At 43.6% G+C, this 14,459-nt stretch overlaps 1 protein-coding gene across 6 annotated transcripts in view; it reads left to right on the forward strand.

Annotated features, from left to right (window-relative positions):
* Positions 1 to 14,459, forward strand: part of LOC129822843 (MAGUK p55 subfamily member 7-like) — a 249,857-nt gene that overhangs the window by 6,647 nt on the left and 228,751 nt on the right. For 3 of the 6 annotated variants that reach the window (XM_055881296.1, XM_055881291.1, XM_055881294.1), the window contains exon 2: positions 7,568 to 7,660. The exons of the other annotated variants lie outside the window; for them this stretch is intronic. The gene's annotated coding sequence lies outside the window, so the exon portion shown is untranslated. The remainder of the gene's footprint in view (positions 1 to 7,567; positions 7,661 to 14,459) is intronic. 6 annotated transcript variants of the gene reach the window in all.

The raw sequence follows: 14,459 nt of genomic DNA on the forward strand, positions 1-14,459 counted from the left end.
TTGATTAGTTCCTGCGCGCGAGAGATGTAGCTCGTCATTTTCTTTCTCTGTCGTATTGATTAGGTTACCGTCCGGTTGAAATAGTATCGATTATGTATGTTAAAAACAACCTGAGGATTGATTATAAAAAAACGTTTGACATGTTTCTACGAACATTACGGATACTTTTTGGAATTTTCGTCTGCCTTTCAGGACTGGAACGAGCCTGTGGTTTTCTGAATATAACGCGCAAACCAAATGGCGGTTTGTGGTTATAAAACTAATATTTATCGAACAAAAATAACATTTATTGTGTAACTGGGAGTCTCGTGAGTGCAAACATCCAAAGATTATCAAAGTTAAGCGATTAATTTTATTGCTTTTCTGACTTTCATGACCAAGCTAATTTGCGGCTAGCTGTTCTTACTGTTTTGTCTAGTGATTGATAAACTCACAAACGCTTGGATTACTTTCGCTGTAAAGCATATTTTCAAAATCTGACACAATAGGTGGATTAACAACAAGCTAAGCTGTGTTTTGGTATATTTCACTTGTGATTTCATAATTGTAAATATTTTTTGTATTTATTTATTTTAAATTTGGCGCTCTGCAATTCAGCGGTTGTTTACGAAAATGATCCCGCTAAAGGGATCCGTGCGTCAAGAAGTTATAGAAGCTCCATTACAGTGCAACACACAAGCAGAGCAGAAGATTGTGCCCAGCTCTATACATGGCAGAGCAGCTCAGACTGACACGGAACCTAAACCGGCTGCACGCGTGAACCATCATGCATACATTTATTTTGTCCCCCTACACCAAACGAGATCACGACACGCAGATTAAAATATCAAAACAAACTCTGAACCAATTACATTCATTTGGGGACAGGTCGAAAGCATTAAACATTTATGCCAATTTAGCTAGCTAGCTTGCACTTGCTCGCTAATTTGTCCTATTTAGCTAGCTTGTACTTGCTAGCTAATTTGTCCTGGGATATAAACATTGAGTTGTTATTTTACCTGAAATGCACAAGGTCCTCTACTCTGCCAATTAATCCACACATAAAACGGTCAACCAAATCGTTTCAAGTTATCTCTCCTCCTTCCAGGCTTTTTCTTCTCTTGACTGTATATTGCGATTGGCAACTTTAATAAATTAGGTGCATTGCCGCCACTGACCTCGTTCGTCTTTGTCACCCACGTGGGTATAACCAATGAGGAAATGGCACGTGGGTACCTGCTTCTATAAACCAATGAGGAGATGGGAGAGGCAGGACTTGTGGTGCCATCTGCGTCACAAATAGAACTGACTTCTATTTTAGCCCTTGGCAACGCAGACGCTCCTTGGCACACGTGAGCAGTGTGGCTGCAATAATTGAATAATATATAGATTTTTAAATGTATTTTGCGACGCGAGCGGTGTGGTCAGCCTGTAACGTCTGCTGTTGTTTTATTGATGACGGTGTTCCATGAATGGTCCCTGTTCTGTTCCCAGCATTAGACTACTACTACGACTCTCTACGGGTCCCAAAACCCGTGCCTGTAAATTATTCAACTACCAGGCAAGGAAGACAGGGAAAACAAGACCGAAACAGGCCTGACTACTGTGTGTGTAGCTCCGCCTGTCATGTCAAATGCTGGTAGGTGGGAAACGTTAACCACAGCACATACAATACCTGCCGGCTTTTGTTAAATATGGGGTGATGAAAGTACACCTGGACCAGTCTGAATAGTAGTGCTGATATAGGATCAGTTTTGCCTTTTTAGATCACAAAGAATAAGATTACATGGACAGGATGGACCTGATGTTAGTTCTGCACTTCTACTCTGAGATGCTTTGTGAATACTGGCTCTGATGTGTAAACCCTACTCGCCCATTTTAAAGTGGACAAGGAAAGAGGAGGCGAAAAGGGTCTATGTGTGTGAAGACATTGTCCTTGTCACTGGTTGGTTTACCTGTCACCTCACATCAGCATAATAGGATATCTGTTTATGGTTTGTGGATTACAAATACTATGTCCAACATTATCGTCTTTCAATGGTTTGAATCGAGTACTCGTGTTAATGGTCACACGTTGGTGTCTTCATTTAGCCTGTATGTGCGTGCGGTGTGGTGTGTGATGACATTGTCCTTGTCACTCACATCGTCCTTGTCACTGGTTTTCCTGTCACTCCACGTCAGTGCTATCTGCATCATAGGATATCTGTTTATGGTTTGTAGATTACAAATAAAGTGTCCAACATTATAACCTGTCAGTGGTGTGTATCGAGTACCTGTGTGGTGCTTTGCATCCTTAGTTACCCTTTTTAGGGCACAATAAAATCCTTGATACGGAGAACGTGGACAGAATCACAGAATCCAGACATTAAAACAAAATTTGACAATATTCAAAAATGTATTGAACTTAGTAGGGAATCAACTAAATGTATTAAAATGTAGTCATTTGCCCAAGTTTATCCGTAAGACATGAACAGAATGCATCAGTGATACATTATTTCCTGCAACTCTCTGAAGAGGCAATGAGAATATGTGCGGTGCCCACGCCAGCCACTTTGTGTAGCTGTTAGCGAAGATGCTAGTGAAATGTTTTCTGGAGTTTTTACACTTGTAGGATGGCCAAAGTTAGGCTGACTAAATCAATGGAGGCTGGGTTCTGTGACAGAAATCGGCTACCGACTACCTGACAGGCTCACTTTCCCATTGAACTAGTCATCTTTCTTCTTGAATCCGCAGGACATTAAACAAAATAAAGGTAAAATTGATACAGAGTTTGAGAGCTGACATGAAGTATTTTCATATTTTAGTATACGCTTTTCATATTCATTCGAAATTCAGTTTTTTTCTAAGATTTCTCACAAACACAAGCATATCCCTGTGAAATGTCAACAGAGCACTGAGCGTATACATTTAATTCCTCATGTCATGATAATTTAGCTTTTTGCCAGCCGCGGAAACAACTTTGTAGATGACCACCATAAAATGTTCAATTCTCAAAAGTTATGAGATACCTGTACCGCTTTGTCAACAGAGTTCGGAGCTTATAATTGGATGTATTAGGTTAATAATGTGACTTTTTTTTTGGGGGGGGGGGGCATAATGGTAATGACATGTTAGAAAAACGACCCCACTGAATGAATCAGAACATGAATAATCATATTTGTCTTGGTAAAATGTATTTTATAACATAAGGAAGCGAAATTTCATTACCAAAATGCGTTTTCACCCACTTTGGGCAGAGTGCGTAGACTCCCTACAAAATGGCAGAATTATATCATGATGAGTTGCATCAATCCAGTGGGTACTTGATAGCCCTACCTCAGTTGAACTGTAACAGACTGGCTGTGAGGCACAAATAAGATACAAGCCTACATTCATAGTGTTTCTAATTCAACTCTAGGGTAATGAATATTGGTTGTGTCCAAGCCAAGGCGTCTCTGGTGTGTCTTACACATGTTGGGCTACACAGACAGCTTCTGATAAGCCGCCCTTCCACACACACACACACACACACACACACACACACACACACACACACACACACACACACACACACACATCCTCCCTCTTCTCCAAGCTCAGCGGTGTACCCTATCAAGTAGCCTTGCCTCGCTTGCAGCCTCAGTCAGAGCCCAATAACGTCTGAGACTACCTAGTCTATCAAGTGACAGGGATCCCATCAGCTGACGATTTGTTGTGTGTGTGTCTCTGTGTGTAGGTAAGGGATCCTACAGTCGTCACCTGACTCCTCTCTCTGACTCTCTGTGGTAAAGGCCATTTGCTACTTGGAAAGTTGGTGGTTGACATCCTGACACGATATGTAGAGATAGCAGGGACAGGGAGGATGGTGTTGTTTACCCTTTCATATCTAAGAATGAGTCCCAAATGGCACCCTATTCCCTAAGGGCCCTGGTCAAAAGTAGTGCACTTTGTAGGGAATACGGTGCCATTTCTGACGCCAGTGCTGTAGTAAAGCTTTCATTTCCTACCTGATGTTTTAATTTTTTTACCCCCTTTTTCTCACGAATTGGTAGTAGTTACTGTCTTGTCTCATCACTGCAACTCCCGTACAGACTCGGGAGAGGCGAAGGTCGAGAGCCATGCGTCCTCCGAAACACAACCCAACCAAGCCGTACTGCTTCTTGACACAACGCACATCCAACCCGGAAACCAGCAGCACCAATGTGTCGAAGGAAACACCGTACACCTAGCGACCTGGTCAGCGTGCACTGCACCCGGGCCGCCACAGGAGTCGCTAGTGCGCGATGAGACAAGGATATCCCTGCCGGCCAAACCCTCCCTAACCCGGACGACGCTGGGCCAATTGTGCGCCGCCCCATGGGCCTCCCGGTCGTGGCCGGCTGCGACCCAGAATCTCTGTTGGCACAGCTAGCACTGCGATGCAGTGCCTTAGACCACTGCGCCACCCGGGAGGTGTGATGTTTACTAGTACACAGTACATACACACCATATTGCTTGCCCTTTTTCTATGAGATGATGCTAGCCCATGATCTTGCCTGTTGCCCTTTTTTTGTCTTCAGTATGTTGTCAAACTGTGCCTTTGTGAGAGCGTGAGTGAGGGCGTCAGGTCAGGGCGGAGTGGGTGTTGTGCTAGTCTTTGGCTGTATCTCAACTGGCACCCTAGGAAATAGTTCTACTTTTGACCAGTGCCAACAGGGACCCAACCTTTGAACCCCTACCTCAGGTCAGAATACTGAGTGTTGAAGGTGGTGCTGGGTTTACTCGGTCCTCCCATCCCTCTCCCCTCCCTTCCCTGCTCCGTTGGCTCCTTTCTGGGCTGAATCTTGTCCTGGGGCGTGCTGTTGGTGCAGCTGTAACAGCGATGGTTTTCATGGTAGTAATCTTCTCTTTGTGTCAGGGCTGTCTGAAGTGTTGTCAGCTGCATGTGTGGCTCCTTATACATACCCTTGTTGCTCTGTCTCATTCCAGACTGCCACCCCTTGCCGCCCTGCTGAAGGCCCCAGAGTAGGGCTGGGTGGTAAACCGTATTTTACTACATACCGGTATTGATGTTTTGGATATTTACTTTATCTAACTTTATGGTATTTACATTTTTGATGTTTTAAATGTAATAACTGAGTGATGATACTCGAAATTATGTCAATCATTTGTTCTTACCGGCAGTAAGACATTGCTAACAGTTGAACATTTGCTAGCAAGAGCTTCGGTTGTGCGCATGTACTTTTCTGACATGAATAGGGCCTGTGAGGCAGCGCTGGAGCCAAAAGCACTCTAGAAATTGTCACAATGTCCCTTGTGGCGAAAGTAAGAACTGACATTGAAAATACATGGTTATAGAGTGTGCCTTTTCATGGTCCTTCGAGCAGTATAGGTGCAGTTGTCCTGGGACATGACAAGTAGAGACGGGATAAAGTTTGTGCCACATGCCATTCCCCAGATGAGGCACACACGCTCTGCCTGCAGACTGCCAGCTAGAACCAGCACCCCAGCCGACACTTCATTTAGTGTTCCTTCTGGACCAGCCATCACTGGACTCAACACCAGTGCTGGTCCCTACACAGCCTGCTGCACTTGCAGGCCTGCTTGGCTTGGACATGATGCTCCCACTCAGCACCTCAGGTTCCAGCAGCACCCAAGCCTCCACTATCTCTCCTAGACCTATCATCGTCGGACCAACCACAGTGCTGGTCCCGATATCCACTGCCGTCCTGGAGGACCAGTCCGGCCCTGACCTAGGCCCATCTCCAGACCTGGATCCACAAACAGGACCAGATCTGGGCCTGTTTCCGGCTCCGGATCTGGATGCACATCCAGCCTCCGAAGGAGAGCCTCCCTCTAACCTCCATCTCGCCCTGTTCCGGCCAAGGATGCCTGGCCTGACTCGGTGGAATGGCCTCTTCCACCAGTCTGGGAACCTCCAGCAGCATGGGCATGGACTGCCCTGACTCCTGCTGGACAGCACAGCCTCACAGACAATGTGGGCACCTTGTCCCTCACTGTCCGCTCCATCCCTGCCACTGAATCGGTGGTGACACGGGGCTGTGTGTGTGTGCCTGTCAGTCTTGAGTGTGGAATAAAGCTTGTTTTGTACTGTCTCCTACTGGTAATTTTCCAATATATTAAACCGGCACCTCTATTGAAGTCCACCACCAGTTGGTGGCACTCTTTTTCATATAGGATAATTATTTTGATAAAGGAAGTTACTTTTTCACAAAATAGAGGCAAACAAAGACCAAATAAATGTGGTAATGTGTGGAAATGATAACAAATTAGTGAATGAAATGCAGAACTGTATGTTTATTGAACAGTATAAAACAGAAGAGAAAGCCCCATTTTAAAACCAATTAGAATGTATTTGTTACACTACTTTGAACTTTTTATTATTCAAAAACATAAAATACTATCAAATACGTCATACCGTCAAAAATTAGAGAAATATTGTGATATGATATTTTGACCATATTGCCCAGCCCTACCCCAGTGGCTGCCCTCTTCTATGCCTGTTAACATCCAGTCTTTCTTGACCCGAATGGTCGTTTCACGTAAGGTGTGTGGGTTTGTCAAATTAACCTTCTATACAACTACTGTAAGTTTCTTTAAATGGAGGAGTATATACAATACAAATGTCAAGAAGTCATGCCTTAATTTGAACCCAGTCTTCTACCACAACTTTACTTTGCCAGTAATTTATGTCCCAGGTCGTGCTGTACACTAAAAGCAGCCTCAGAATCTAAACAACCATAGGATGCATCTCAAATGGAACCCTATTCTGTATATAGTGCACTACGTTTGACCAGGGCCCATAGTGCACTATGTAGGGATTAGTGTGCCATGGGACTCAATGCATCAGCAAGCTCTACTTTCCCACAAACATGTTGTTCCTCCTTTCATATCAAACAACGGAGCCTCTAAACTAGCTCTTAGCTCACCACTAATTGCTGCATAGCCTCACTGAACCATCTCCTATAGAGAAACCTTTGGCTTTGTCGCAATTACAGTGAGGTAAATATAGCGAGAGGAACGTTGGGGGTTGATATCAAAAGGCTTTTAGTGTTTTGGCAGATGGTTGGTGTGGAGTTGTGGACCACGCACTGTGGCTGTAGCTGTGAAGTAGCCTACGTGTTCTCCTTCTCTTCCCCTCTTCATGCTTCTTTGTCCCCCCTCCTCCTCCTCATGCTTCTCTTCCCCGTCCTCCTCTTCATGCTTCTTTGTCCCCCGCTTCTCTTCCCCCTCCTCTTCATGCTTATCTCCCCCCTCCTCTTCATGCTTCTCTTCCCGCTTTCTCAGGAAGAAGAGTCTGTTTAAATCTGAGTGAATTTGATTTGAAGCTGGGTTAAGGATTGGCTTGTTGGCAGGTGCACTCAGTTGTTCAGCTCACTAGTGTTTGTATTAGGACTGTTTCAGGGATGGATTCAGGCATGGGCCAGTGTCAACCCTTTATCTGATACTAGAGCCCGACCGATAAATCAGTTGGCTGATATTAGCCTTTCACCAAAATATTTGTATTGGTCTATATTCCACAGATAAAGCGCCAATATTATATACATAGAATGAACAAATACGTCTGCTCATTTGCGGTCTTTTTTTCTTTTTCTTTTTCCCCCAAAAGGTTCCTAAAGAGGGTGCTCTACGAGCTGCTCATTGAACATCATTCAGCCAAAGTCATCACAACGTGAGAGAGAGTAGGCATGGTGGTTTGATGGTGAGTAGCTTGCTACAGCCAGCGACAGCATATGTGAATAAGTAAATAATCAAAAGTACGCTACACCAAGCAAGCAGCCCTGTCATCACATTCTCACTTAGTTAACGTTAGCTGGCTATCTAGCCAGCAAGGTAGTTGGGCTCCATCTAGCTAGAAAGGTAGTTAGCCTAGATAACATTAGCTAGTAATCTTCACTATGTGCGAACACTGGACTGGCGCCAAAGTGAACACTCATCCTTGAAAGAAAAATAACACCATTACTGTCTGGGCCTATTATGTTAGTGGGCTTATTTAGTTTGTTTTCCCAAATATATGCAATCTGCATACATGTTCTTACATTCATGATGAGAAAGATTGTATCTAGCTAGCTAAATTTGAATGTGTGGGACTACAACCAGTGCAGCAAATGGCATTAGCGCATTTGCAGTTGAAATATATATAGTGAATACATTTTGTATTAAATAAGTGTAATTCAAATTATGGCTTCTGTAAGAACTTTGTGTTAATAAAGAGCTAGCATGTGCTTGCTTATGATAACAAGCTCTCATTGCAAGGTTGCCATAGTGTTTGTTTACATGACCTTTGGCTGTTGTAAAGCGCTGTAGTGAATCTACTAATGCTGACATCTAGTGGTGACATTACAAACTGCACGTTATGGCATATCACTGCTTGGGTTGTAAAAATTGCAGTTTCAGATTTACTTTGAGACAAAGTTTAATTAATTCAGCCCTTGTTTATTAGTGTGCTTGTGGTGCTTCAGCACAAACACTTCTGGATTGTTATCCAACATTTCGGGTAGCCTTCCACAAGCTTCCCACAATAAGTTGGTTGAATTTTGCCCCATTCCTCCGGACATTCCTCCTTGCTCGCACACGCTTTTTCAGTTCTGCCCACAAATGGTCTATAGGATTGAGGTCAGAGCTTTGATTGCCACCCTGACTTTGTTGTCCTTAAGCCATTTTGCCACAATTTTGGAAGTATGCTTGGGGTCATTGTCCATTTGGAAGACCCATTTGCAACCAAGCTTTAACTTCAATATATCCACAATTTTCTTCCCTCATGTTGCCATCTATTTTGTGAAGTGCACCAGTCCCTCCTGCAGCAAAGCACCCCCACAACATGATGCTGCCAACCCTGTTTCACGGTTGGGATGGTGTTCTTCGGCTTGCAAGCTTCCCCCTTTTTCCTCCAAACATAACAATGGTCATTATGGCCAAACAGTTATATTTTTGTTTCATCAGACCAGAGTACATTTCTCCAAAAAGTACAATCTTTGTCCCCATGTGCAGTTGAAAACCGTAGTCTGGCTTTTCTTATGGCGGTTTTGGAACAGTGGCTTCTTCCTTGCTGAGCGGCCTTTCAGGTTATGTCGATATCGGACTCGTTTTACTGTGGATATAGATACTTTTGTACCTGTTTCCTCCCTCTTCACAAGGTCCTTTGCTGTTGTTCTGGTATTGATTTGCACTTTTTGCACCAAAGTACGCTCATATCTAGGAGACAGAACGCGTCTCCTTCCTGAGCAGTATGACAGCTGCGTGATCTCATGGTGTTTATACTTGCGTACTATTGTTTGTACAGATGAACGTGGTACCTTCAGGCGTTTGGAAATTGCTCCCAAGGATGAACCAGACTTGTGGTCTACAATTTCTTTTCTGAGGTCTTGGCTGATTTCTTTTGATTTTCCCATGATGTCAAGCAAAGAGGCACTGAGTTTGAAGGTAGGCCTTGAAATACATCCACAGGTACATCCACAGGTACACCTCCAACTGACTCAAATGATGCTTCAGAATCTTCTAAAGCCATGACATAATTTTCTGGAATTTTCCAAGCTGTTTAAAAGCACAGTCAACTTAGTGTATGTAAACTTCTGACCCACTGGAATTGTGAAACAGTGAATTATAAGTGAAATAATCTGTCTGTAAACAATTGTTGGGAAAATAACTTGTCATGCACTAAGATAGATGTCCTAACCAACTTGCCAAAACTATAGTTTGTTAACAAGAGATAACATGAAGTGTCGTTTTGTTATATAAAATCCCTTTTCATATCCTAAAAAGGTCCATAAATCATGCACGATCGATTTTGTATTTCTACTCAAAGAAAGGAATCTGTGAAAATCTCACCCTAAACGTTGTTTCAACGAGTCAAATCACGTTCGTATTTATTCCTCAGAGATCCTAGAACGCATCAAGACTTCACTATATCATTAGGAGTGTAGTATATCCTATAGGACACCATATTTGGTCAGAGTGACGCCTTCATGGCAGGCCGATGACGCGGGCGGTCTTCACTTGAACGACTATCTTTGTCAAATAAGCACCAATCAGGGTCAAACAAAGCTAGCTAGATAGCCAATGGAAACCCTGTGTCTGTCGTAAAATGTAGGTGCTAACCTTTTCCTTTTGGACAGAAATTATAAGAATATTCAGAGTTTTGAAGTTACGAAAACTGGTTGTTTAGCAAATGTTGAAATTAAAATATGGCTACATATTCTGGAAAAGCTAAATCAAAGTCCAAGTATACAGATTTGATGATATTCTTGCAGAAAAATGTTATATGAATGCAACTGTCTCCTTCACGATTTGCCCAAATGTACCTGGGTGACTTCAGACTAAATGTCATGTAGTTTGCTCATACTTCAAGTTATCCGTCTGAAACTTTGCACATACACTGCTGCCATCTTGTGGACACCATCGGAATTACAACCAGAGTGATGGCTAAAACTGGGACCTTTCTCTTGCATGTCAAATATGGTGGTAGAAAATAAACTTTTTTCTTTGTATTTTCTTCTACCAGATCTATTGTGTTATATTCTCCCACTTTAAATTCACATTTTCACAAAATTCAAAGTGTTTCCTTTCAAATGGTACCAAGAATATCCATATCCTTGCTTCATGGCCTGAGCTACAGGCAATTAGATTTAGGGTATGTCATTTTAGGCGGAAATTGAAAAAAAAGGGGGCTATCCCTAAGAAGTTCAAAACCATCTTTACTGAAGTTGCACTTGAAAAGACTCCATATTTAGAACAGCTAAATGCGTCATTAGATGATTTTTTTTGCCCTTCCGTGTCACTTTCAACACAGAAGATCTCTGCTAAACACAAAATCAAGATCTTTATCCGTCTTTCTGTACCCGCCGAAAACTATCTTCAGAAACGAACGTTAATAAAAATACAAAGTTGTCAATGTCCTTGCAATTGTTTAAAAAAAGGAAAGGATATAAGATGTTAAAAATTAAAAACGAGATGACTGTACATATAGGTCTATATTTCAATGATGTTAAAATCAATTTCTTGTTCATTCAGTTTTATTTAGCTATTTGTATGCTACTGTCAAATTTTTGCCTCCAATATATTTTATGATGGGTAGCATACATGTGCTCAGTGACGTGTCAAATCCTGATTTAGTTCATTATTATAGGGTAAGTTTTAGAAGCCACCTCAATATTTGTAGGTGATAATATTTCATAGGTGCTGATCCGTCGTCAGTATTGTGTAAGAATTATAATGTTAAGGTAAGATTTGAAAGGGAGGACGCTGATCCGAGAGCAGCGTGACCTTTCGTTCGATCCTATCAGTATCGACGCATGTCTCAACAATGCACTTAACACCACGCAGATAGAAAGTTTGCTTTCAGAAATGCACGTTACATCATAGATTGTTGTAGGAAAAATGCATCGTTAAAACGCCTGTATGCAAGGGAACTTAGGCTATCGGGAACAGGGGGCCCAGAGCTGTTGTGAAGAACCAATCATGTCAATGCGGAGCTATACGAAGCATTGTAAAAATTATTGGGAGGCACACGGCGACGCTGCCAGAGCTTGATTTAACCGCTGCATGTCTCTGTAGGCTCCGCATTTGCGTCACAACCTCTGTACGGAGCTTCCGGCCGCATAAATCAGCTTTTACTCAATGAGTGGGGACAGCGCTGAGCTAGCCTGCAACGTTACTTTCCGGAATAGCTCAAACTGCGCATGTTTCCATGAGACGCCATCTTAACCATCTTAATTTGGCTTCAATGTGCTATTGAGTCTTAACGTAGGAATGAATTGTGTCACTTGATCAATTACTCTGTCCATTCATGTGTGTACAGTCATTGGGGTGACAGGGTTATGTAAATGGATGATGCTCCCATGGGGGAGGGGCTGCTGGGGCAGCAGGGGTTCAGTTGCATCTTTCGTAAGGCTGCATTTGAATGAGTTCTGGTAGGCGGTAGGCTACTCCCCCAACTCCCAGGCTAGGAGAAGACCATCCCAAGGACATGCTAACAGGTCACAACGCTGCACAGTGGGGGTGTGTGGAAGGAGTGGGAGGGAAAAAGGGTGGGAAGGCAGATGCATTAATAACTGATTACAACTGCAACTCTCAGGCCCTAATCTCACATTCCTAGTCTCCCTCTCCAAACTCACACAAATGGGCACTATATCGCCTTTTCCTCCTCCAACACATTTGGTTTTCCCAACAAATTCTTTCAGAGATTTTTTCCCATGTAGCTTTCTCTGTCTAGTTTATTGGGTCATTGGTTACATCCCAAATGGCACCCTATTCCCTATATAGTGCACTTCTTTTGACCATAACTTATGTGCCCTATATAAGGAATAGGGTGCCATATGGGACTTAGCCATTGAGCTTGGGTGTAAAACAATGCTGCTCTTTCTCTCTCCTTTTCCTGAATCTGTCCATTTAGACTGCTGTTCGGTTATCTAATTGACCATCAGTGGCTTCTATGGCCCACTAGCCGAGGAAGAGGGGGTGAGAGGGAGAAAGAGAGTGATGGAGAAGGAGAGGGCTAGATAATTAATGAGAGCGAGAGAGAAAGCGAACATGATCAAACTTGCCATTGACCAGTGGGCCTGCATTGAATATAACCGAGCTGTGTTGTGTGTGTATGTGTCTGGACCCAGTAGTAGAACACAACTTCTTTAGAGGTGGACCTGTCCTGTCCAGCAGCACTGAACCCCAGCCAGGCACAAGGTCGCCGGGCCAGCCTGGAGGATGCAGGAAGAGAGGAATTTAAAGAGAGCCATAGAAATACAACTAATTGATAATTAATTCCATCACAGGAGGCTACTTGAGGGGAGGACAGCTCATAATAATGGCCGGAACGGAGCAAATGGAATGGCATCAAACACCTGTAAACCATGTATATGATACCAATCCACCTATTCTGCTCCAGTCATTAACACGAGCCCGTTCTCCCCAATTATGGTGCCACCAACCTACTGTGAATTCCATGGTTTTCTATTTTTATGAGTACAGCTCCACTAACACAAAGGGTCTGGCAAATGGAGGAGGGCATGAACCATCGCCTCCATCTCTGAGCCCCAAACTCAATGGCGTTCAGTGGAGATATTGCAATCCCCCTCCTTTCTCACCACTTCTGACAATGGGGTGTGGGATGTGATTCATTGTTCAGTTTCGTGAGCAGTAGAGCTTTTTCGGTGTAAATAGGGGATTTTACTCTCACAGGGAGCAATGCTATCTAAATTGTTATGGTAGCAGATAGGATTGTGTGGGATACTTGTCTCCTTAATGTCAGACACAACCGGAGGATTGGCTACCCACATCACCAGTCACGTTACTGCGTTGTGCCCTATGGGCCCAGGCCAAAGTAGTGCACTAGAAAGGGAATGAGATGCCACACAGTATCTAGCTCGTTTCTGGATAAAGACTGCACATTGCTCTATCAACATCCAGAAGTCTCTTAGGCAGGGTTATTTATTGTTCAGAAGAGCCAACAAATACCATGGAATCAGTGGCTGTAACTTGATGGGAAGTTGGAAACCCTAACTCTTACCTTGGCCCTTCCTTCACAGGTTAGGTTAGCCAGAGACCGAGCCTATTGCCCCAGCCAGGAACCGTTTATTGTGAACCTTTACAGGAAGGTTAGCCAAGGACTTCAACCCTACAAGCCAGGCCACAGTAGGGTGTGTGCGCTGTGTAGTAACGTAATAGTAACTCCCTCAGGAGTGTGTTGCGTATAAATACTTTCAGAGCCTCTACATCTGCTGGGCTGTTTTAATCTCATCAGTGACTGAGCAGATCCTCTCTCATGGAGCTCTGCCAGTGACACCACCCCACCAGGGCAGGGCTAGTCTAGTAGTGAACTGGTCCTGCTGCATGGGATCGCCCCGGGCTCAGCTCCTCAGCTAATCTGTTGCACCCAGCGGCCTTCCACTGGCCTTTCTTCTTAACACACTGTCCCCACCCGCCTCCTCCACTTTCAGACGTTCAATCCCAATCCCAATCCCCCCCCCCGATGCTTTTTGGAGCTGGTGTATGTGCCTGAGACTGACAGGTTGCTGTCCTTTCTTCTCAGTCAGTTCTGTCCCCAGTTTGAGTCTCTGCTGTTTTCTGAGTCATTTTTTTGAAGGTGTGAGTGGGTATTTCCCTCTTTCCCATTATTCATAAGGAAAGAACCTGAAGTAAATGGGCCAAAACGGAGAGGGACTACCCGGAACTTGTCAAAATTGTACATTTTGTACTAAGAATACGACCCAGGCCTTCATCGGCCTATGCCTATACTGTACAAGGGTTTCTTCGGCTGTCCCCATAGGAGAATCCTTTTTGGTTCCAGGGAGAATCCTTTTTGGTTCCAGGTAGAACCCTCTGTGGAAAGAGTTCTACATTGAACCCAAAAGGGTTCAACCTAGTACCAAAAGTGTTCTACCTGGAACCGAAAAGGGTTCTCCTATGGGGACAGCCAAAGAACCCTTTTAGGTTCTAGATAGTACCTTTCCTCATTAGAGGTACACTATATATACAAAGTATGTGGAAACCCCTTAAAATTAGTTGAT

The sequence above is a fragment of the Salvelinus fontinalis genome, chromosome 25 (genome assembly GCF_029448725.1).
Source record: "Salvelinus fontinalis isolate EN_2023a chromosome 25, ASM2944872v1, whole genome shotgun sequence".
In the NCBI taxonomy this organism is placed as follows: Eukaryota; Metazoa; Chordata; class Actinopteri; order Salmoniformes; family Salmonidae; genus Salvelinus; species Salvelinus fontinalis.